We start from the raw sequence: 24,810 nt of genomic DNA on the forward strand, positions 1-24,810 counted from the left end.
AAAGACCAAAACTGCTTTGGATTTTGTTTCAGGTTTGATTGGGTTTGTGCTACGTGTCTTGAATAGAGGAACCGATTATATGTCTTGTAACTGTTGCTAGCTTGAATAAACTCTCGTTTTGTAATGGGGTTTCGTCGGCTGGTGTAATGCCGAAGCGCAGCTGCTCGCAATCTTTTCAGCTTACGTAGCTGACGATTGGACCATGCCGGTTTTGGTCGGGGACGTGGTGCGGGAACTGTTATTCTGAATAGCTGTTTCAGGACCAGTGAAAGTTTTTCTACGGCAACATCTACATCGATCGCGGAATTTAACAAAGTCTCCCAATCAATTGCCTGTAGTGAACTTTGAAGCCTAGAGAAATCAGTCTTCGAAAAGTTGAACTCCCTGACATCCAGAATTTCGTCAAAAATAACCAACTGGGGACAAATCTGCGTTACTAGAAGAGGAGGATGATATGCGTCACAGGCAACTAATGGCTCAAGGGCTTCTGAAACGGCGCAGTTAATAGAAGCTTCTTCATTTACGAACAGGAGATCCAGGGTTCGATTTCGTCTGTTATTTACGGTACACATTTGCAGCATGTTCAATATAGACATTCCGTCCAATAAGGCAATACTCGCTCTCGAAAAGATAGATTCAGAAGGATCTGGAAAGGCATAACCGGAGGGTGTACTCTTCCAAAGAAGTCCTGGCTGATTATAGTCACCAAACAGTAGATGAGCCATGTTCGGTTGAATGGAAGTTGCGATGTCAAGTGCTGAGTCTATGTGCTTCTGAATAATATCTATATCACTTGCGGAATCAGGGGGAATGTATACTACGCCTACACAAATATTAGTATCGCGCCCGCGAATATCTACCCATAGTTGTTCGAGATCGTTACTATCCGTTTTATGTTTGGACGAGAGCCGGTTGGACACTGCAATAAGCACACCACCACCACGTTTTTTCCCTGTACTGTCTGGATCGCGATCTTTACGGTAAACCGTGTACCTGGGGCCGAATAACTGGATCGAATGGATTTGATCATTCAGCCACGTTTCGGTTAGAACAATGACATCATATTCGGCCTCTGAAACAGCGACGAACAACTCGTCAATTTTTGTGCGTAGTCCTCTCACGTTCTGGTAGTAGATACTAAGTTGTTCCTCCAGATAGTGTCCTGATGGTTGAGCGGTAGAAAGACGAGCGGCGATGGTGGTGGCGTCTGGCTGTAATAGGGGTGGATTTTCAGCGGGAGCAGCATCTGTATGTCCTACTTCGGAAGAACATATACATTCATTGCATTTACCTGTGTAAACAAAAGCAGGAACTTCAAATTGCTCTAATTGTTTTAGACTGCTGTTATCTGACCGGAGCATATCGTAGTCTCTGCTTTCAGATTTTGTTGTCAACATACAGGCGTCGGAGTTAAGCTGATCACGTCCGTTGGTAAGCTGCGATTGTAGATCTGACCGGGAAGGGTCGCTGCCAAGTTCCGTGGCAAGCAGATGGGCGTCGGTGATGGGTTCTAGCTGGTTGTGCCCATCGGCAAGCTGCAATTGTGGGTCTAATTTAAGGTGCGCAGTATCGTGAGTAGCTTCGGGAGGACATATACCCTCCTTAGCTTTACCTGACCGGGAAAGGTCGCTGCCATAGCATACAAGTTCCTTAGAAAACAGATGAACGTCGTTGATGGAATCAGGCTGATTGCATCCGTCAACAAGCTGCAATTGTGTTTTTAGCATTGTCGTGTAACGCAGATCAGAACGCAGCCATATAAATGACAGCATCGTTTGATTAAAGCTTACCAAATATTTTAGGCCGGTTTAAAAGTTAGTCCGGTTTAAAACAGTTAGTACGGCTTTGTGCTTACGGCTATTAGAGTGGTGAAATTTGAAATTATTTTTCGAGTTTGTTGAAAAAAAGTCCATCCATTGATGTAACTCGTGATAATCCTACATATACTAATTGTTGTTCTAAACATTTATCGTAATCAAACACAATTTCAGAAAAGGTACCTCCTTGTGATTTGTGTACTGTGAGTGCACACGCACTAACGAGCAGGAATTGAATCCGTTTACATGCTGCCAAGCTTTATACTGGCTGATCGTTTTGTAACAGGAACCCAATCAAATTTCAAGTGACTTTGTTTGGAATATACCAAAGGTCTTGATTTAATTCTCAAAGCGGTACCGATAACATCACTTTCGAATTTTAGCCAAAGTCGGGTAATACGTTCACTGGAATCATCTTCGCAGTGTTCGATATATTTGAGTTCCCCAATAGCACCATTAACCATACCATCTTCAACGTTAATGTTGGTGGTGATCATATAGGGCATGCCGAGTGTTAATCGCAATAAGTAAGGTAAACCACCTGTCTCTACAACGCTCATTTTATGTAGCTTAACCCTAGCACTAGCTAGTTGTTCCGCATTTCTGTAGCCTGTGAAAATATCTTCGACAATAAAATCAAGTCCCTCACGATCACGCAATGTTTCAGTATTGTACCTCTCCACATCCATATTACGAGGGAAGAGGCGTATTGCATTAGGAACATTTTGACTATACCACTCCGCTGTTCGGAATCGACTCTCGATCAGTTCAGTTTCTGAAGTAGTAAGTGCCTCGCCATTACCAATTTTTGTAAGAATAGATGAAAATTCCACATCTGATTGTCGCATAACTTGCACTAACGGAAAGAAATTTAGAGATTGCCAAAGTATAGGTCCGCAAATGTAGTTCCTACAAGGCTTGTAAACTGGACGCGCATTGACAGGTGGCAACTGACGAAGATCACCACAGAATATAAAATGAATTTCGCCAAATGCTTCATCATAGTTTCCAGTAATGTCTTGCAAACGTGTATGTATGATATTAAATATATCTGCACCTATCATACTTACTTCATCGATAATGATCGCTTTAACACCTGTAAAAGCATTTCGATAAAGTTGAAGTGTTTCAAATCCAAGTTTAGAATTATTTCTGCGCGCCATTCTAATACGGAACGCGGAATGAACTGTAGTACCACCAATAGCGACAGCTGCTTTACCCGTTGAAGCACAAGCAACTTATGCATTTTTCAACGAATTATGCGCTTGATTGAAGCGATTGTATGTCTCCATAAGTATTCGATGAGTAAAGGTTTTACCACATCCTGCAGGACCAGTGAAAAATATCTGCAAAGGTGTGTTTGTTCCGTCAAAACTGTGCAATATATTTATCAAATGTAGAACCAAATTTCGTTGTTCGACATTTGTTGTCCTGACCATAGCACAATACTCTTGCTTGCTCATGACATTAGTACGTTTTTTAACGACTGCTGCCAAAGCACCAGTAGGCAACTGCTCGATATCGTCATCGTTGGGCTACATTGTAATGGCCCTTACGAATTCGATATGTTTATCGTTGATTGCCTTTTGTAGATCGTCGGTTTCACTCTCTTCGGTTATACGAAGGTATTCTTCGACGATTTGTTCGAGATTAATGTTACAATCATATTGTTTCAACTTATTCAATATGAAAGACTCATTTTGATCATAAAAATCAATGAATTTCTTACAATCAAGAATGTCGCAAGCCTCATTCCGGAATGGTAGAAATAGAAGTACCATTTCGCGCTTGTAATCATTTAACTCTGTTATTTTATATTTTCTCCACCGGATTACTCGAGGAGTACTTCGTTGCTTGTATGTGTTACTACTACTTTTATCTTTCGTGTAACACGCTACGAAATCAGCCAAACAAACGATTTCTAGACCAACGCGCTTCTCATATTTCTGGATTATGTTCAGCGTCCACACATCCGTCCAATCATCATCGATGCCTTCCTCATCCATTTGTTTAGTGTGTTTTCTAGATTTTATTCGCTCATGTGGCCACATTGTTGGTATAAATTCAATTTTTCTGCTGGCTTCTGACATTGGTTGTCGTAGTAAATACCAAGCAGCTTCTTGGGCACACATTTCTACTGAATTCAGCATTTTAATACTGACTTTCTTCAGTAGTGCAGCGAAATCTTGATCGGGATATTCATCTTGTAACTTGATCAATTCATGATGCAAGTTACTAATACCTCTGTTTGTTTTGTTGACATATTCAACAACATACGCAGCACATGAATATTCGTCCACAATAAATTGAAGATCCATTTTCGAGAGTAATTTATTAGCAACCCATGGATTATATGGATTGGTCCATAGTTCTTCCATTGTACGCTTTAAGAGAACGATAGGTCTTTTTGAAGAGGCACGAATAACATCCAAATAGTTATCGTACGAACAATTACAGTCGGCGAGATACTCATCCAGCGTTGTGTACACTTTTGAGTTCAAATTTTCGCGCATTTGCCCTGCTTTTATTAATAATTGGTTACGGTTTGAATTATCTGATGCCATAGGCAACAAAATTCTAGTTTGATCCATAGGCCAGTAAGGGATGTTGAATCGGCATTGCTTCTCGTTCCACTTGTAACAAGTAAATGTATGCTTATGAATCTGATTACTATTAGCACTAACGGAACAAAGAAAATTTATTAGCTCCACTGTAGCAGGCATGTCCTCTGAAATTGTTTCATGAGGATCATTATTAAGCCAAAGTAATATATAGGCATGGGGACTGCCACGGTGTTGAAACTCTATCCTTTTGAAGTAGTCAACAATATAATACTCGCCAAATGGGCTATATCTTCGAGATGCAAGAATATTCATTAAGGTATCAACGAATATGTTGAAATAAATGCAACAGGTGACAGGATCCTCATTCACGAGCGTTGTTCGCTGCAGTGCAGTTGGTTGCTCTATGGGATCTGTCAAGTTGATATCGTGCTCTTCGGAAAGTTTATGTAACATTAGCAACAAGTCAGGCCATCGAGTTTCACTGGCACTCAATGTCATGAACGTTGTCATAAATGGTGTTACATGAACATCAAATTTGAAGGAGCGTGGTTGGCCAAAATATATACTAGGAAATGAAAGTTCCTCCCCAAATTCGTCGAATATTAAGGACAAAGGTATCCTGTTTTGAGCGGGTGAAATTTCCAAACATTCATCTTTATTCCAAAGAAGCGTTTGTTGCTGCCCAATCAATAACTCAAAATCGTTAGAAGAATCAATTACTTCCAACTCGTTGTCAGGATCAGCTGGTATTGACGATAGGTGGTCAAGACCATTTAGCTGGTCGTTACCGATAACTATTCCATAACGACGATATAATGGAGTATCGACAAGATACTTAAGCCACTCAATCACTGTTTTCTTCTTTATGAACCCATTTAAATAAGAAGATTTGTGGATTAAATGCTCCTGATACTAACATTAAATGCATAATCGTCAGCATAACGGCAGCATAACGTAAGCGCCTTATCTGCATGAAAGGCAATCTTGGAGAAATTAACCTTTCACTTATTGGATCTAGTGGAGGTAAACCCGGAGGACGATTGGGATATACAAATCCATTCGTTGTAGCCAGTTTTGGTACTACACCTCGTTTCAAACTTCCACGGCAGGTCTGACAAACACTAAAATCTTCTACAGATTCAAATGATCCTAATGTCAGAAGAACATTTTCCTCGGCTCTGTTAATATTTTTCAAATCTTTTCGAAACCATAAACGATCGCAAACGCTACATGCTACACCAAAAACATTGTCAGTAAACCGCTTTTTGAACTCTTGATCAGCCCTTTCATAGATATACGTCATATCTATAATGAAACAGTAAAACAAAAGCAAATAGTTACATATGGTTTAATTGAAATTACACAGTCTATTTGAAAGTCAATTCCCATGTAGATTTGATAGCATAATATAAACGCACACGAATTGACGGAAGTGCTTACGAACTATTTCGCGGTAGTAAAAATCACTAATTATGAAGTAATATAATATTTGTAAGATTTATGAGCTAAAGGGCGTCTCTATACGGGTATTTTCATTTTTATTTGAGTTAGATTCATAATAAGTAATCTATGGAGACCATCTGAAAAATTGAAAGACATATAAGATAAATTACTGATATGATATCGAATTTCTCAATTGCTTTTTGTTGACGCAGAACAGAAGTAAATCATTTCTGCACAAAACGCTCACATCTATAGTTAATCATATTCATTCTTCTTTCCAAAGAACTTAAAACGATACAAATCCGTCTCGTAGTTCTTGAGATATCGCCATTTGAAGTTCGAAGATTTGAAGAGTTCTAATGAATTGAACAGAAATCCTCGACATCACTTGCTTCAACGTGTTAAAAATTCATTTTTTCATCCGATTATCGTAAAATTTTGAGATACTTCTATTCAAACTGAGGGAAAAATTAAATAAATATTTGCGAAAGTATTAAAAGACATTGATTTTTGGGGTCGTGCTACTGTGTACCGGTGCAGTATACTTTACAAGAGCTAAACAACTATATATACACACTTCGCTGATTTGTATAATTTTTTTACATACACAAAAAGGCAAGGGTATAATATAATTTTTGTTCAGTAAACACTTTTCAATGCACCCAGAACCGCGCACGCGTACTCAACAAGTTATATGACTGACAAATGTTCAACTTAATAGAACCTCAAAACTTTGCTTCAACCAAATATCTATGTGCAAAATTTTTCATGAAAATTCTTTGTTCCAGTTCACGGAAGTCACTCCGGAGTAAACAGGAGCAAAAATACCTAAAGTTGCCAATTTTGTTATCTGTATGGATAAATCACATTTTTCACTCTTAGAAATAAAAGATTTGAAAAATAACTCACCAGCATTGCATCCAATCGAGGGCTCCTCTCGAATCATGCCTGACTCGCGGATGGTCGAGTTTGAACTCCATCAGAGAGATTTCTCCCTCCTGCACTCGTTGCGGCTCGTCAACCACCACTGCTAGCTGGTCAACTCCACGCGGCCCTCCTGCCGTCTCTACTCGCCTAAGAAGGCGACTCGGTTCTCCTTCCTGCACCGCCGTTGTCCGCTGCCTCTTTCGCTTGCCACGATTAATTTCGTGTTTCGCCGCATACTTTGATTGCATATACGCGCCATGCCAAAGCGTTTCTTTGCGGATTATTCAAAACTGAACAAGCGCTCAGAATATTGCACAACCTTTTATAGATTTCTTCAAATCTGTATAAGCCAATCAGCGAACTGCATTATTAAGTGAAATCTCCCGCCAAAAATAATTTTACCGACTTTGTATCGGTTTTGATGAGAAACACCGATTATTTCCCTCTTAAAATTTGTAAAGTTTCGTTTCGTCGAATTAAAAAGTAGGGAACGGAAAATACTAAAAACCAGTAATATTCTCGCTCGCGCCGGTCGAGCGCTAGACGATCAATCAAGGGTCAGATTGACGCTTTCACTAAATCGTTTCTTTTTCATTGTACATTTTAGCGAATCATATATTTGATAGTTACGTCTTTGAATAATCTGGTTAGCTGAACAGTAATCAAGAATAGACCTTTCTTGTCCGACCTAACCCCTGTTTTTCTTATTTTTGATCCAAAGATATCACATTTTTAAGACCATTCACGGTAAAATGAGATTTTTGTGACATTCCCTGATTTTTTAATGATTTTTTGAAAATTGAAAATTGCAAGAATGTTGAGTAATATTTTCACCAAATCAATAATGGTGAGACTCGAAATACTTGTTTCGGCAGCACTGTTTTGCATATTTCAGTTTGCTTTATCGGCAACACTGGAAATGAAGTGGTGAATCACGATACTAAGTTCATTACTTTACGGTGACGTCACAAATGAACTCGAGAGTGTATCTTTGACAGTTTACTATAGAACATTGCATGAAAATGTATAACCTCACATTTCTGACAGTTCAGAGAGTTTGTTTACATGGACTTAGAAAATTTTTGATTTCACCCAGAACGAAGCTTGGTTCGAATTGCTTTTATATTCTAAGACCATGTAAACAAGCTCGCTAAACTGTCAATCTTGCATTGTCCCATTACTGTTATAAGGTCTTGAAAAAATTATTTAAATCTGTAAAACTAACTCGATGCGGTAATGCCCCCCAAGAAAACATTCCATCGCACCATCTATATTTACGCGAGTGGAAAATTCGAGTTATACATATTTCGACGTAAACCTAATGGGTTAGGTGCCATCATTGCAGGTGCCCAGTAAGGGTAATGTAACACTTTACGAATCAGTTGAGCCGATTACATCGAGGAAGCACACCCTGAGATCCAGCAAAAATTATCCAACGGATCTGTTCCGGAAAGTGTTGGATCGCATTCTGATTGAGATTCCACGGTTTGGTAGTTGCGCCCTAGTATCGAATTACGATTTCAACACGGTATTCCCACCGGTATCATAATCGAATTTGGTACCAGATTGTAAATCTTTGAAAAATAACTTAAGACTCGAGGTTTAGCTTACGTCACACGGCGACAAACTTAACATTCTGAACTACATGCTCTGGCTATAGTGTTAAAGATTCGACATTTTGAAATTCGCGCTATGCGATAAGCACGAGTTTGATAAGGAACGTTTTACCAAACTGCTTCAACGGCGCAAATTAATGAAACAAGATGAAACCAAGAAAAAGTTTTAAATTTTATGTAATTTTTTATTAATTTCATAATAATCCCACAGAAATCTGTTGGTTTGACTATTAATCCGGTGAAGGAATCTTCCTTTCAACAAATAATCACACCAAATCCTCACAATGTCGGGTAGCGGAAGATATTAACTAAGACATTGTAACGTAACCGTATAGCTTATAATCTAATTTTGCTAGTCTGTATATTTCATCCATGGAATTATAAAAAATCCACTAATTCATCAACGCGGCGCTGCTGACGGAATCAGACTGTTCAATTCAAAGATGGGGATGTGATGTGGAGGGTAAAGCATTTTTCAAGAACTTTTTTTTTAAATTGCTCCATGCAAATGCACCGTATGCGACAAAGCTTTTATCTACAACATTTTAGCCTATCTGCAAACGTTCATACGGGTGACTATCGTCACTAATGTCAAGTAACGATTTAGATATTTTCAGACGGAATATACTAGTAGCCTATCATAGACAGGAATATATCAAGCAGAATGCTGGGAAACAGGCAGAATTTGTTATATCAACCATAATTTCACCAGAACTTCGGGAATTCGAGATATGTGAGAAGCGTTTCTCCCGAAGAAATAACTTTTTCGGATCTATTTGTGATATCTGCTCAAATGTATTCACTAGAAGCGGGTGCAGCAAATGTACTTACACATTAGTGAGAAGAAATAGAAATGTACCGTGAGCGGCGACAAAATCCCTCAACGCTACCCCACCAGTCACATGCGGACACATAGGCTAAGTGATCGTTTAAATACGCGTGAGCCAAAAATTTAATCATGTTCAGTTCCGTGCACAGACAGCGATATGCTCCAAGCCCCTATTCTCACAGTCACGTCACCTAGTGACTAGAAGAAAATTTCCTTCTAGTCACTAAGTGACGTGACTGTGAAAATAGGGCCTCCTATATATTTTATATACGCGAATTTACTCTTGTTCGGCACAATGTCTAAATTTATGGAAGAATCATTGGTGGCCGTGCACTGCATAGAAAGGTGTAAATTGTATTGGTTACCAAACCGTACACATGCATATTCATACCCATCAGCGCATTTGATCATGTAATGGAAATTATCAACTCTGAAAGAAATACATTTTATTGTTGTCTGTTTTTGAGGTTAGAACTTAGAACTTTTATACTATTGTGAGAGTGGTCCTCAGCAACTATCCTTCCAAATCAAAGACTCGTGCTAGCAATGGCTTCGTTCGGAGGCTGCAGCTGTACAGCTGGCCGATTACGATTCCCCGGACCGAACCACTTTTCCGCCGCCACAAGTGGGAAACGAACGATTCTCATTCGATTTCCGTAGTCACAAATTACCGAACCACTGGCAGGTAGCATAATCTTCGGATTTAGCTGTGAATTGGAACAGTCAAGCCTGACTTCCCGAGCTACATCTCCAGTATTGTCGTCCCATACGACCCTGAAATCTATCCCAGATCCGTATTCGTTCGTCCAGTCCAAGCGATATTGCGTAACTCGGGGAACAGGCAAGTGCGACGATTGAGTCGTCAATTTTGTCGCTTCAATTTTGCACATACAGGCACCTAAAAATAACCAATCAATTTAATTATGTAGATTTAGGCCATACCGTAAATTTTGCTGACATACCCCGTATCAAGTCCCACACACATAGCACACCATCCTGGTAACCAGATGCGCCCATCTCGGCCTGCCACTGGTCTATGAAAATACATGTGATAGGACCGCAATAGCCGTTTAGGGTGAACTGCAATAGGTGGCTATCTAGCCGGAATACTTTAAAAGTGTGGCCCTGGCTGCCAGTCATGACTGTACCGCTCGCCACTTCCAAACATGTCACCGGTGACGCTGCTGGTGAAACTCCAGGACACATCGAAGCTCCTTGTCGGATGCGTGATGTTGAGCTGGCAACGCTGTGGACGGATTGCTGAAATTAACTAATGCTTCCTGCCGAACCGGTACGTGCGTGGGCTAAAAAAGAATAAGAATTAAGGCACTTGATTACATACTCATTACAGACTGAAAATAAAATAACTTAGAATGAACAGTGTTTTAAAAGAACAAGTAAAATCTGTCCGTTCTGCGCCCTAGGTGAGCTTAAAAAATTGCTTGAAACATAGAACTTACTTCGCCCTTATGCAGACGTAAATCCCCAATCGATCTGACAACCTTGCGTGTACGTTTCCAGTTTCAGAAAATCGATTCCTCCACTCAACCGTGCGACTATCACTTTGTCACCGGCGAGCTATGTGTTAGTTACCCCATTGTTGTGGGTGTTTTCGGCTTCATATATACCCTGCAATGAAACGTCCGTCAATAGTTTGTAATTTTGTAATTTATTTATCAGCAGAACGAAAACTTGTCAGTTACATAAACTTTGTATCAAGTCAAGGAAAAATAATAAAAAACAAATGACTCCAAACAATTTACCTTAAAGTTACCAGTCGTTCCCTCCCAGAACTCCAACCGTCCATCTGCACACCCAATCTCTGAGATTATCAAAAAAAAAGTTCAGACACCAGATCGGCGAAGTCTGGTAACATTTCTTCCGCGCTGAACCTCCTCCTCCAGGTGGCTGAGAACATTCGCTAGCGCTCATCTGCTCCCGGGGTGGGATGAAGCTGTATGATTGGACTTACTCTCCACCGATGCTATAGTATACATCATAGCCTTTGGTCGAATTATTCCACAAAAACCGAATTCGCAGATCCGCACAAATACCTTTTTTATCATTTGTAAAATGTTTCTCACACTGGACGGTAAAACCATTCTGGGTTAATATTTTCCTGCATCTCATTCCGATGATTGTGCCTGGTGAAATTAAACTGTAGTTTTTTTCAGTTTGAAAGCAAAACTGGTCGGCGAACTCTCGGGAAACGGGAGACAGCTGATGTTTAGGTAGGTAGAGAAAACAGGAAAAAAAAGATGTCATCGATGTTTGAAGAGCACTTTTCACTTTAGAGCAGCGTTGTCAGATGGTTTTGTATAATAGGTTTGTTCTAGTACACAGAAGTTGCTCCGGAGCAAACAGAAGCAAAAAATACTTGCTTTTTACTCCATGTTTGCTAACGGAAGAAGAAAAAAGAGAAGAGAACATAGGAACGATTTTCTCTTTGTTTGCTCCGGAGTACTTCCACTTTCTACTGGTACTGGGACAAATCTAATATCGGTATAGTTCTAAATAAAAATAAGGTATTTATCGGTGTGAAGATGTATGCTAACCAAAAGTTACCTGCAACTGCAAATTATTGGTTTTTAATTTATAGATCATTCTAATGTTATGTAATGAAACCTACTGAGCTCAATCAATTTCAGAATCGGTTGTTGAACTTCATTTGAAGTTTTTATAGTAACCTGCTGAATCAATTTCCGGATGATTTGATGTGGAAAGGTGAAGACATTTTCTAAAAGGGCCCATATTAATTGATCTTATATGAAAATCGTTATTTTTTGGTAAGAGAAAAGAAATCGGTATTTTTAGTAGCTTTATTGGCATTGAAATTAAAAATCGGTTTAAATATCGATAAATCGGTATATTCTGCAACACTGTTTTGGGGTTCATCAACGTCAAAACAATGTTTTTAGCAAATTGGAATGAACTCTTGGAGTTCATACCCAGTACACGAAACGGCGAATAGCCTGATTAAAATAGATGCCGGCGAGCGGTAGGCTACTGGAACTTTGTTACAGGCTACCCGCCGTAACTTTATTTCATATTCCCCACTCGAAGTTCATCCAAATGGTGTAAAAGTATGGAGAATCAAGGTAAAATAGGACAGGGGAATACATAGTAAAATGGGCAGTTCGAGGAATTTTTGATTTTTTCAATAGTTAGCGACACCAAATTAACGTGACAGTATTCAGAATCGATCCAGCGATGAAAACAGAAGCTGTTCTGCATATAAAATTTTTTGACGAGAAAGGTCTATTCTATTTAAGCTTATGGAATTTTAAAATAATATCCTCGACATGATGCTTCATGCCAGTGGGTTTACGAAAGTATTTCGATCATTACCCAATCCAATTGAATTAATTTAATCAGTCAATTTCAGGACAAGTAAATATCAACAAGCTGCATTGTACAACATGTAATCTATCCTCTGAGATTGTATTTCTAGAACAATATGTACCATAGGAAAGATTTCAATTTTTTTCTTTATCACAAATATGTGGTCGTCCTGAAAAGGACTTTGTACAAGGGTTGGTTTAATGCTCAATTTAGGCCTTCTTTTCGGTGCCGCCAGATAGACGAGTATTGCCACTCCAACACATTCGGCGTAGTTTCCTTTCTTCAGCAGAGGATGAATTCGGTCCACAGGAAACTGAAGACCAACTTCGAGTGGGACGAATATTTGTTTTAACGCACTTTTTCGGAAATTATTGAAAGATTTTTATATTTAATGCGAACACAAGCAGAATTTTGATACGGCAACGAAAATTCGAATCACACAATTCTAACCCACTATGCTCATTAAAGAGAAACATCTTGTGGAACAGAAAACGTAAACTAATTCCTCTAATAGATTTGTGGCTCTGAAAAGGGCCTTTTTCATATTGATCCAAAAGCAGCTTTTCACCTCTAAATCCGTATAAAGTGCGTCATTTCAGTATATACATATTCATTGCGGTGACGGTTTTGCGCTTGCCATGTTCACTATACATCACAGCGTCAAAAATTGATTTCCAGGAACACCTTCAACACGCCACCGTTTTTTGCGTAAATCAAAACAGATATGCGCTTCACTCCTCCACGATGACGCTTGGCAGCTTTTCAAACTCCGAGATGCGCTTTACTCCTCCACGGTAGGCAGCTCTTCCAAGTCCTTTCCTCCTTTACCGCGACCAGTCAGTCCGACTGAAAATGAAACTTATGCCTTTTGCCGCTATATGTGTTCTTTATATACTTGAGGAGAGGGTAAGTTTTTCGTCACTCTTTGCTGATTGGTTGTTCAGTGCGAGCCAAGCTAGTATGAAGAGGGATACTGTATCTGAGCGTTTTATTGTGTTTTACCTTCAACGTGGTCATTTCTCTGGAAATCGTCTACCAACGCACACGTTCGTACTAAGCAGACTGCTCGTAAATCAACTGGATGGAAGGCTCCTCGAAAGCAGCTGGCAATGAAGGCTGCGCGTAAAAGTGCACCGGTTAGTCGTGGAGTGAACAAAACTTATCGTTATCAACCGGGAACAGTCGCTCTTCGTGAGATCCGTCGTTACCAGGATTGTTGGAAGAACTAATCTGTGCCATTCACGTCAAGCGAGTCACCGTGAAGAACGTGTTTAAGGCTCCAGCTTTTATTAAATTATCTAAAGAATCCAAAGGCCCTTTTCAGGGCCACCCAATTGATTGTTTAAGAATTAGAATTTTCTATGATTATTGAAAATTTCGCTCTATACTATTTAGAAACAAATGTTCGAACGTTTGATCATAAATAGATTAGCTATGGAATTTCGATTTTGACTTGGTATCAGCAGATTCCAATTTTAACTTGACTCGACCTGTTAGGGAATCTTTAAATTCAATTCTTTACCAGGATTTGTTTTGATGGCCCTGATAAGGGCCGAGGGTGGCAGCTGGCGAGGACTTACTTCGAGCTGGTATACTTGATAAAGGCATTTGTGGCACCTTTAGGGTGACCATACGTCCTGGTTTCCCAGGACATGTCCTGGTTTTTCAATGACTGTCCTGGTGTCCTGGGAAGTCGAGGAAAACGCTTGATTTGTCCTGGTTTTCCCCTGTAAGCCTAAAATATTTTTCTTTACTGAGGCTTTGCTTATTTCCTCTGGTTCAGATCGAAATCTTTTTTAATCTCTCAACCTTCTTCTCTTACGTGGAAATTGAAAAGAGGAAGCCGTTCGTATTTACATAGCATATTAATGACACAGAGAACAGACATATAAGCTAGAACAAACTTTCCCGAAAAACCTGTGTAAACATTTAAATGAAAATACGTTGAAAATCACCATCGCATACAGGTTTGCATGCGTGAGTCGACATTGTATCCAAGTTTGCATACAAGTTCCGTATAGCGATTGCTGTCCGATCGAAGCGCCGACCAGTGGCAAGTTGCTACCCAAGTAACCAATAAGCATTATAACGTAGCCTAATATCTGCTTTAAATCCACATATAAAGCTATCCTAAAAAGCCATGAAGCCCTACATACTTATATAATGCTGATAATATGCCAGAAAAGGCGAAATATAGTGCTATTACTGTGCAGAGATTGACAGCTCGTTTCTGCAGTACTAATGCTATTATATAGCAAAAGCACACAAATGTCGAATTTGAAAGCCTTATATTGGCACTACTAATGCTATTGAAAAGCTTCAGTTGGTTGTCATTGTCCGCCATGTTTTTAAAACCATTTCTTATGTTTCCTTTCGGTATGATGAGCAAAAAGGAAAAATTTTAAAATAAAATATTGTGTTCAAAACCGTAATTGACTCTGTTCTAATGCATTGTAATGAATATCCTTAATGGGTTTTCGTTCTCACATGATATGAATGTTTACGAAAATTACCTTTAGTAAGTCTCGAACTGAGGAACCTTGCCCCGTCCTTCACGGTAAGTGCGCTGCGTTTGCTTCCTGGACCATATTGCATATGTTCGATTGAAATGAAATATGCCGAATATAATCTTCAAGAAGAGTTGCATAACAAATAAACCCACAGCATTACAATAGCATTATATCAGTTTTTTATTTGCTCTATAATGGTATTAAATGCACTTGTAAAGCTTACATGCTTTAAAGATCCTTGAAGCATGTACGCGTTATATCAGCTTTATATACGCATATGGAGCAAGCTTTAATGCTATATGTCGTCTGTGCAGTTATGCATTATTGATGCTAATATAGAGCTTTATTGCGTTGTTAATGCTGTAATGGAGTTTCAATGCAACATTAGTGCAAATGTATAGCCAATATAGTGCAATGGCTTAATGTTTATGGTTACTTGGGTACTTGCTGTTATCATTTCAAAGCGACAGTTTAATTTCTTACACAAGTTGAAAACAGCGACAGTTTAATTTCTTACGCAAGTTGAAAACTTTACTTGTATGTCAGTTCTCAGTGTTAATGACCTGCAGTCCGTTTACAAGGAAACTTGGCAGCCGAACAAATCGAAATGATTCCAGTTGTTGACCAAACTCTGGCCGCTATCAATGGCGATGAAACAATGATTACCAGAGCTTCTTCCTGGCTTAAATCGTCTTTCAATCCGGCACCCGAAGAATTCTTTTTGATGTCTCTGAGAAGACAAATCGAAGTTTGAATTTGCTTCTGCTTGAGTTCTCTTTCTAGTGGCATTTTTTAAACGCACTGGTAAACCTGGTTTAAAAGTTTAAAGTTTAAAGCGAGCGTGAAGAAATCGGCTCAAAGTGATTGAGGAACCAATTCAGGGTCAATGGAAATAGTACGAAGATTAACATAGCTTCACGCCTGGACGCTAAACGGCGACTTACCTGCCGAGTTTAGCATCTTACATAACAGGGAGTATGGAAGGTCGCGTATAAACTGATATTATTTACACCAACCGATCCGTTGTTTTTCATATAACAAATGGTCAAATAGAGAAATTTGTAATCAACGGTAGTTTTGCAGTTGTTTCGATCCTAAATTTCAGATCGAGATATAACGATTGTCATTGGAGATTCCCAGGTACTTATTTTTAAATCAGGAATAGCGTAGGAAGCTACCTGTGACCATTTACGTTTCTGGCTTACTTCAATGACGTGTGTTTAGTGCTTATAACTCCTCGCCTGTCCTGCACAGATGACTTCGTTTCATCCGCTAAATTCATCCCAACAACATCATGTAGCCTTCACTGATGGTTATGAATCAAAAACTGTGTATGTGCAAATCTGAAGAAAAGAGCTCGGTGATCGAATTCACATGAAAGATTTTGAAGTAGAATACTTCTAACGTTTCAATATGGGGTCCCGTTTCAAAAATTTCAGTTGAGAAATTTTCCCAGGTTTGAAATGCGAGTATCTTCCGTTCTACTGGACGAAATCGCAATATTTTTGCACTATCTGATCGGAAATTTGTGCACGTATTTCGTATTAAATTTCGGAATTACAGCGACTACTATAAATAAACCAAAACAAGGATTTTCAGAAAATCCTTCGGAAACAGCGAGGAAAACGCGCAATTTGCCAGCATATCCCACGCAGAGCCGTCAAAAAGGAGCATGTAAGCGTTTCATTACATACGGGAATGTTACTTTTAAAGTCACGTTAATAAAAATAAAGTAAAAAAAAAATACGGGAATGTTATATATACAGGTCACGCGAGCTTGTTTTGTATCAGTGGGTGCTCGCTTACCACACGAGTAACATGCTCGTCCGGACGGTACAATGAGCGGTATCATGTTTGCGTTCCCGTACCAAGCGTCATCGCAAGGTTCTTCGTGATAAAATCCAGGGAATCACCAAATCTGCCATTCGGCGTCTGGTTCGTCGTGGTGGTGTAAAATGCATCTCCGATTTAATCTACGAATGCTGATGGTGTGCAGGAAAATGTCATCCGAGATGCCGTGACCTATACTGAACGCGCGAAGTGCAAAATCTCAATGAATGTCGTCTATACTTTGTAGCGGCAGGGACGCACATTGTATGGTAGAACTCACTTGTATCATTATAAAAAAGGCCCTTTTCAGGGCCACTACTCATTTCAAAGAATAAGTTTGCATTTTCTGTTTCATGGACTGTTTCTCCCTGGAGAGCAATTTGGGTTAAACCCTAAATTATGATTTATTTCAGTACGCAAATTGCAAATAAAACCTGAAACAAACTGGAGTGAAGTGGAAAACATTTTTACTAGGCGCATTCAAAAAAGGTTTCAATTCTCAAACATTTTACCAAGGTGCCGTATTACATTACTCTCTTTACCCTGAGTGTTCGATAATCTCCGTATTGGAAACACAATTTCAATTTTGTTCTTTATCAAAAATATGTGGTCGACCAACGAAGGGGTGGAGCTTCGAAGAACACATATTGAGGACAACACAAAAAAGGACGAGCTTACATTGTGCTGTAGTCAGGTATAAAAACTCAGCATGCTGTTGCTCACGCTCAGTTCGTTTCCAGCATCAGCATGCAGCAGTTCGTTTGCAGCATCTCCCGCAAAATTCAAACCGCCGTCCGTTTGCTGCTGTCAGAAAAGTTTGTCTTCGATGGCACCAAAACTGTTACCATATACACCAGCACCAAGTAAATTTCGAACACTGCCCAAAGAAAAGGCCCTTTTCAGGGCCATCAATTTATCGACAAAGAATGAAATTGAAGTTTTGTTATTACAAGCATCAGCTTGTCAAGAGCGTTGGATGGTAAGTGAGCCACTTGTGAACGACGGTATTGTTCACAAGCTTTCACGTAGAATGGCACAAAATCAAGTTATTTGTGATTTATAGACAGTTTAGTGTAATGATTCAATTTACAAAAATCGAACATTTTCTAACGTTTCGATATAGGTGCTCCGTTTCAAAATTTTCGGCCAGAATGCTGCCTGTTTTTTCAAACGTGAAAATCTGCTGTTGTATTGAATGAAAACCTTCGATTTTTGCGCTGATTGGAAATAGTTGTGACTAATTCTGTAGAATGTACAATTACTGAAAATAACGGATTTTGTGAAAGCAGTGGTTGGTCCGTACAATTCGATTCCAAGCGAGCCAGACTAGTTTTCGTTGGAAGGTCCACCTCTGACAATAGAAGTAAACTATTTTATTTTGAATTCAACTACAACTTCCTTGAAAACAGCACAGCTAAAAAACTTTTGGGAAAAACGCGCAAACCTAAATTTTCCACTATAATGGAAACTGCCTGTGCCCAGCCGCACTGCATCATCAAGATTGATAGTAATTCAAGCCGGAAGGAAAGAGGTTGTAAGGCAATGGAAAACGAAAATTTCATTTATATCTTACTGGAATATAATTGGCTGGTCCTGAAAAGAACTTGTTGGTTTGTGGTTTATTTTGGCTCACAATTTAGGCCTGTTCGATTGCTGAAAGCTGTGAATTTCTCGCAGGGCGACAGTTTCTGTTCAGTAGTGATGAGGCTTCCTAACGCCAACCGTGACTGGGGCACTTTACACGGCCTTCGTTGCTTACTGCTTGCGGGGAGGCTTTCCTTGAATTGAAATTTTGTTATTACAAGCATCCGAAAGTAGCTTGCCAAGAGCGTTCGATGGCAAGTGAGCTACTTGTGAACAATATCGTAGATTTCACGTAGAATGACACAAAATAAAAAGTTATTATTTGTGTGTTTGTTTACAGTTTCGTGTTTACTAGGCGCATTCAAAAAAGGTTTCAATTCTCAAACATTTTACCAAGGTACCGTATTACATTACTCTCTTTACCCTGTGTGTTCGATAACCTCCGTATTGGAAACACAATTTCAATTTTGTTCTTTATCAAAAATATGTGGTCGACCAACGCAGGGGTGGAGCTACGACGAACACATATTGAGGACAACACAAAAAAGGACGAGCTTACATTGTGCTGTAGTCAGGTATAAAAACTCAACATGCTGTTGCTCACGCTCAGGTAAGTTCATCGCCATCGACTCTCACACCCAATTCCTGATCCGTCTGAGAAATATACATAGGCGCCAGTTTCAAAGGACAGGTGATTTGAACAAAAAAGCTAATTTGACCGAATTGAACAAGTTAATTCGTAGTAGAGTAGATAGTATCAAAAATGATGAGTTTTCCAAAGATGTAGAAGCCCTAAAAGACTATTCTAAGCCCTTCTGGAAAATAGCTAAGGTCCTAAAAACTAAACCTAGACCAGTCCCGCCCTTGAAGATAAACGGCTCAACATTGTTATCACCCCTTGATAAAGCCAATGCGATTGGTGAAAATTTACAGCACTCTCATAACCTCGGAGCCACAATAATAAGCCCGCTAGAGCAACAAGTTAGGCAGCGAGTTCAAACCCTTGACGACACCCCTTGTGTTATCCCTCCAGATCAGCAAATTACGGTTGAACAAGTGCAATCTGCTATAAAATCCACAAGAAATATGAAAGCCCCCGGATTCGATGGAATCTTTAACATAGTGTACAAAAAGCTAACCCTAAAAGTTGTAACACTTATCAATAGCATTTTTAACAAATGTCTCGAGCTGCACTATTTCCCATCTGAGTGGAAGCGAGCCAAAATAATCCCCATCCTGAAACCTGGAAAAGATCCCACGTCTGCTGCGAGTTACCGTCCAATAAGTTTGCTTTCCTCCATCAGTAAACTTTTTGAAAAACTTTTGCTGGACCGACTAATGACTGTCATCGATAGAAACAATATCTTCCTCCCAGAGCAGTTCGGATTCCGCAAGGGTCATGCTACTACTCATCAGCTACTGAGAGTAGTAAACATTATCAAAAAACACCGCACGATATCTAAATCGACCGGCATGGCGTTGTTAGATGTTGAAAAAGCTTTCGACAACGTCTGGCATAATGGGCTCATATACAAATTAAGCGAACAGAATGTACCATTGTTCCTAATCAAAATAATCCGCAATTATCTCCAGAACAGATCTTACCAAGTTTCATTGCAGGGCACGGTATCCCAACCGTTCCAAATCCCAGCGGGGGTTCCCCAAGGAAGTCTGCTGGGTCCAATTCTGTACAGTATGTTCACTTCAGACATTCCGCCCCTACCCGGTGGTTGCTTCCTATCTTTATTTGCCGACGACACTGCAATACTCGTTGGAGGAAGGCAACCAAAAGAAATTAAAAGCAAACTACAACGATGCTTGAACATATACACTGAGTATATGTCGAAGTGGAAAATTAAATTAAACTTGCCCAAAACCCAAGCAATAATTTTCAAACACCGCCAATCCCCCAAACTGGACCCCCCGGAAAACTGCAAAATAATTCTAGATGGCCATCCCATTAACTGGTCTCTCGAAGCTATTTACCTTGGCCTAATCCTTGATTCCAAGCTGCTATTCCGCCAACAAGTTGAAAAGACTAGGAACAAATGCTCCATCCTGATAAACCGCCTCTACCCACTAATATGTCGGCGATCTAGGCTGTCGCTGAAAAACAAGCTGGCTGTATTTAAACAAATAATCAGTCCAGTAATCGAATACGGCGCCCCAGTCTGGGACTTTTGTGCAGCTTCGCACAAGAAAAAATTGCAGGTAACTCAGAACAAAACATTGCGAATGATACTGGACCTACCCTACGGTACCAGAACAACTACTGTACATCAACTGGCCGGTATAGACCTACTAGAGAGTCGCTTTGAGAAGCTAAAAACTAAATTCAAACAAAAATGTTTAATGTCTGAACATTTACTCATCAACCAATTATACTCTGTATAAAGCTTGTACATTTGTAAATAGTAGGATTAGTTGTAAATAGTAGATTAAGTTAGGTTAAGTTATTTATAAATCAAACAAGTTCCGTAAAATCGGCAAAATAGCATCAATGTAAATTGAAATAACGAAAAATAGTATAAGACAAATCATTACAACAAAGATGAAAAGGTAAACTGTATCACTTAAATGTAAACACTATGTATAAAAACAAAAGAGTAAAATAAAGATCATTTTAACTAACTAAAACTGCTCACGCTCAGTTCGTTTCCAGCATCAGCATGCAGCAGTTCGTTTGCAGCATCTCCCGCAAAATTCAAACCGCCGTCCGTTTGCTGCTGTCAGAAGAGTTGGCCAAGCACGCCGTCTTCGATGGCACCAAAACTGTTACCATATACACCAGCTCCAAGTAAATTTCGAACACTGCCCAAACAAAAGGCCCTTTTCAGGGCCATCAATTTATCGACAAAGAATGAAATTGAAGTTTTGTTATTACAAGCATCAGCTTGTCAAGAGTGTTGGATGGTAAGTGAGCCGCTTATGAACGGCGGTATTGTTCACAAGCTTTCACGTAGAATGGCACAAAATCAAAAGTTATTTGTGATTTATAGACAGTTTAGTGTAATGATTCAATTTACAAAAATCTAACGTTTCGATATAGGTGCTCCGTTAGTTGTGACTAATTCTGTAGAATGTACAATTACTGAAAATAATGGATTTTGAAAGTAGTGGTTGGTCCGTACAATTCGATTCCAAGCGAGCCAGACAATTTTCGTTCGTCCACCTCTGACAATAGAAGTAAACTATTTTATTTTGAATTCAACTACAACTTCCTTGAAAACAGCACAGCTATAAAACTTTTGGGAAAAACGCGCAAACCTAAATTTTCCACTATAATGGAAACTGCCTGCGCCCCCGCAGGGAGGAAAGAGGTTGTAATGCAATGGAAAATGAAAATTTCATTTATATCTTACTGGAATATAATTGGCTGGTCCTGAAAAGAACTTGTTGGTTTGTGGTTTATTTTGGGTCACAATTTAGGCCCGCACGGTTGCTGATAGCTGTGAATTTCTCGCAGGCCGACAGTTTCTGTTCAGTAGCGATGAGGCTTCCTAACGCCAACCGTGACTGGGGCACTTTTACACGGCCTTCGTCGCTCACTGCTTGCAGGGAGGCTTTCCTCCGGTGGACTACGCAAATTGCAAATATGGTCAGAAACAAACTGGAGTGAAGTGGAAAACATTTTTACTAGACGCATTCAAAAAAGGTTTCAATTCTCAAACATTTTACCGAGGTGCCGTATTACATTACTCTCTTTACCCTGAGTGTTCGATAATCTCCGTATTGGAAACACAATTTCAATTTTGTTCTTTATCAAAAATATGTGGTCGACCAACCAAGGGGTGGAGCTACGACGAACACATATTGAGGACAACACAAAAAAGGACGAACTTACATTGTGCTGTAGTCAGGTATAAAAACTCAGCATGCTGTTGCTCACGCTCAGTTCGTTTCCAGCATCAGCATGCAGCAGTTCGTTTGCAGCATCTCTCGCAAAATTCAAACCGCCGTCCATTTGCTGCTGTCAGAAGAGTTGGCCAAGCACGCCGTCTTCCATGGCACCAAAACTGTTACCATATACACCAGCTCCAAGTAAATGTCCAAACAAAAGGCCCTTTTCAGGGCCATCAATTTATCGACAAAGAATTGAATTGAAGTTTTGTTATTACAAGCATCCGAAAGTGGCTTGCCAAGAGCGTTGGATGGTAAGTGAGCCACTTGTGAACAATACCGTCGCTTTCACGTGGAATGGCACAAAATCAAAAGTTATTTGTGATTTGTAGATAGGTTAGTGTAATGATTCAATTTACAAATATCGAACGTTTTCTAACGTTTCGATATAGGTGCTCCGTTTCAAAATTTTCGGCCAGAATGTTGCCTGTTTTTCTAAAAGTGAAAATCTGCTATTGTACTGAATAAAAACCTTCGATTTTTGCGCTGATTGGAAATAGTTGTGACTAGTTGTGTAGAATGTTCAATTACTGAAAATAACAGATTTTGTGAAATCAGTGGTTGGTCCATACAATTCGATTCCAAGCGAGCCAGACTAGTTTTCGTTGGAAGGTCCATCTCTGACAATAGAAATAAACTATTTTATTTTGAATTCAACTACAACTTCCTTGAAAACAGCACAGCTAAAAAACTTTTGGAAAAAACGCGCAAACCTAAATTTTCCATTATAATCAAAATTAGTGCCCCTACCGCACAGCATCATCAAGATTGATAGTAATTCAAGCCGGGTGGAAAGGGGGAGGGAGGTTGTAAGGCAATGAAAAATTTCATGTATAATAATAATACTTTATAATTGGCTGGTTCTGAAAACAACTTGTTGGTTTGTGGTTTATTTTGGGTCACAATTTAGGCCCGCTCGATTTCTGATAGCTGTGAATTTTTCGCAGGGCGACAGTTTCTGTTCGGTAGCGATGAGGCTTCTTAACGCCAACCGTGACTGGGGCACTTTTACACGGCCTTCGTTGCCAACCAGCTCCCTGTCAAGGACGACGTCTCTGTACAGCCAGCATCACTGCCATGAAAGCAAAACATTGATTTTGAACCGAATGATTAGAAGCTGTATTTAGTTACAAAATGTCGATTTTTTGAATGATATGATATTAAATCATCCCACAAGATGCAAAACGTCGTGCGGAATGCTTGAATATCGAGCATAGTGCCGAACATAATTCTTTGTTTGGGGCTTTATAGCTATAACGCCCCATATATGTCGGTCGCTGTCAAACTCCATATGATAGTATAGGGTTGCCAGGGGGCTGTTGCCAACTGCTTGCGGGGAGCCTTTCCGCCGGTGGACTTACGAGCGGTCTGTTTGGTACAGGCCATGTAGCGAAAAATGCTGATCTGCTACTTCTCTGATGCTGGTAGTAGGACGACGTCATTCATAAAAGTTCAACAATATTTTCAAAGAATGTTGCAAATTGTCAACTTGATAATTCCAAAAATACTCCAAATAAACTATGAATGTGCAAAAGACGACAAAATCGCATAGAAATTGCTAATTCCAGAGCAGAATTTACCGGTCTAAAGTGTATTCTACTTCACTCCGGTTATGTCTCTGACATTACCCACCCATCTTTTTTGACTGAGCTATGCCTACCTGACCCCAGCAATGTTTTTCGATTAAGAGGTGATGGATAGTTCCCTTTGAACTGTCCTGGTTTTTTACTCGTTTGATATGGTCACCCTAGGTACCTTACGATACGGTATGTTTGACCAGTTCATCCAGCAACAGCAAAAGAAAGGCAATCTGTACCTCGCGCTAGACGAGAAAGTGAGATACGGCCGACAGAACGTACTGTTGTAGCCAGTACGAGTGTAACACACGAATGATGCCGTGCTTGCATACGACCCCCGGCTTTATACTTGATACAGTTTATGTTCGAAGCCAAAGGGGCCGGTCGTCGAACGAAAAAGTTAACTTTCATCGACAGAGAGGAGGATAGCTCCTCTGGCTCGCTTGTAATCGAATTGTACGAACCAATCATGAAACAGATAATACCTGCTTTCACAAAATCGAATATTTCCGTTATTTTCAGTAATTGTACATTCTACAAAATTAGTTACAAAATTGTTGCACATATTTCTAACCAGATTGTGCAAAAATCTAAAGTTTCCTTTCAGTAGAACAGCAGATATTTGCGTTCAAAGTCTCGGGTAAAATACCAGCTAAAAATTTTGAAACGGGGCCCCTATACTGAAACGTTAGAAGTATTCTACTTAAAAAAAATATTGGGAAATCGATCCGTTCAAATACACCACAATAAATTTTCCTTCAATAATCTTTTTAGTTTTTGGATTTCAGTTGAGTGGTTCGGCTTGGACAGCGTTCACCGTAACCCTCTGCCAAAAAAACTCTTTTCGGGGGATCGGCCATAACTCCGTCAA

General features: G+C 39.6%; 1 protein-coding gene and 1 long non-coding RNA gene across 2 annotated transcripts in view; one reads left to right on the plus strand and one right to left on the minus strand.

Annotated features, from left to right (window-relative positions):
• LOC131683215 (acyl-CoA synthetase short-chain family member 3, mitochondrial) overlaps window positions 1-24,810 on the plus strand; it is a 967,052-nt gene that overhangs the window by 834,395 nt on the left and 107,847 nt on the right. The window lies entirely within an intron of this gene.
• On the minus strand, window positions 9,709-12,491 carry LOC131683221 (uncharacterized). Its single transcript, XR_009304433.1, has 4 exons — window positions 10,960-12,491; window positions 10,657-10,825; window positions 10,159-10,500; window positions 9,709-10,094 (listed from the first exon to the last, which is right to left on the minus strand). It is a non-coding gene; the product is annotated as an uncharacterized LOC131683221 (long non-coding RNA).

The sequence above is a fragment of the Topomyia yanbarensis genome, chromosome 2 (genome assembly GCF_030247195.1).
Source record: "Topomyia yanbarensis strain Yona2022 chromosome 2, ASM3024719v1, whole genome shotgun sequence".
Lineage (NCBI taxonomy): Eukaryota > Metazoa > Arthropoda > Insecta > Diptera > Culicidae > Topomyia > Topomyia yanbarensis.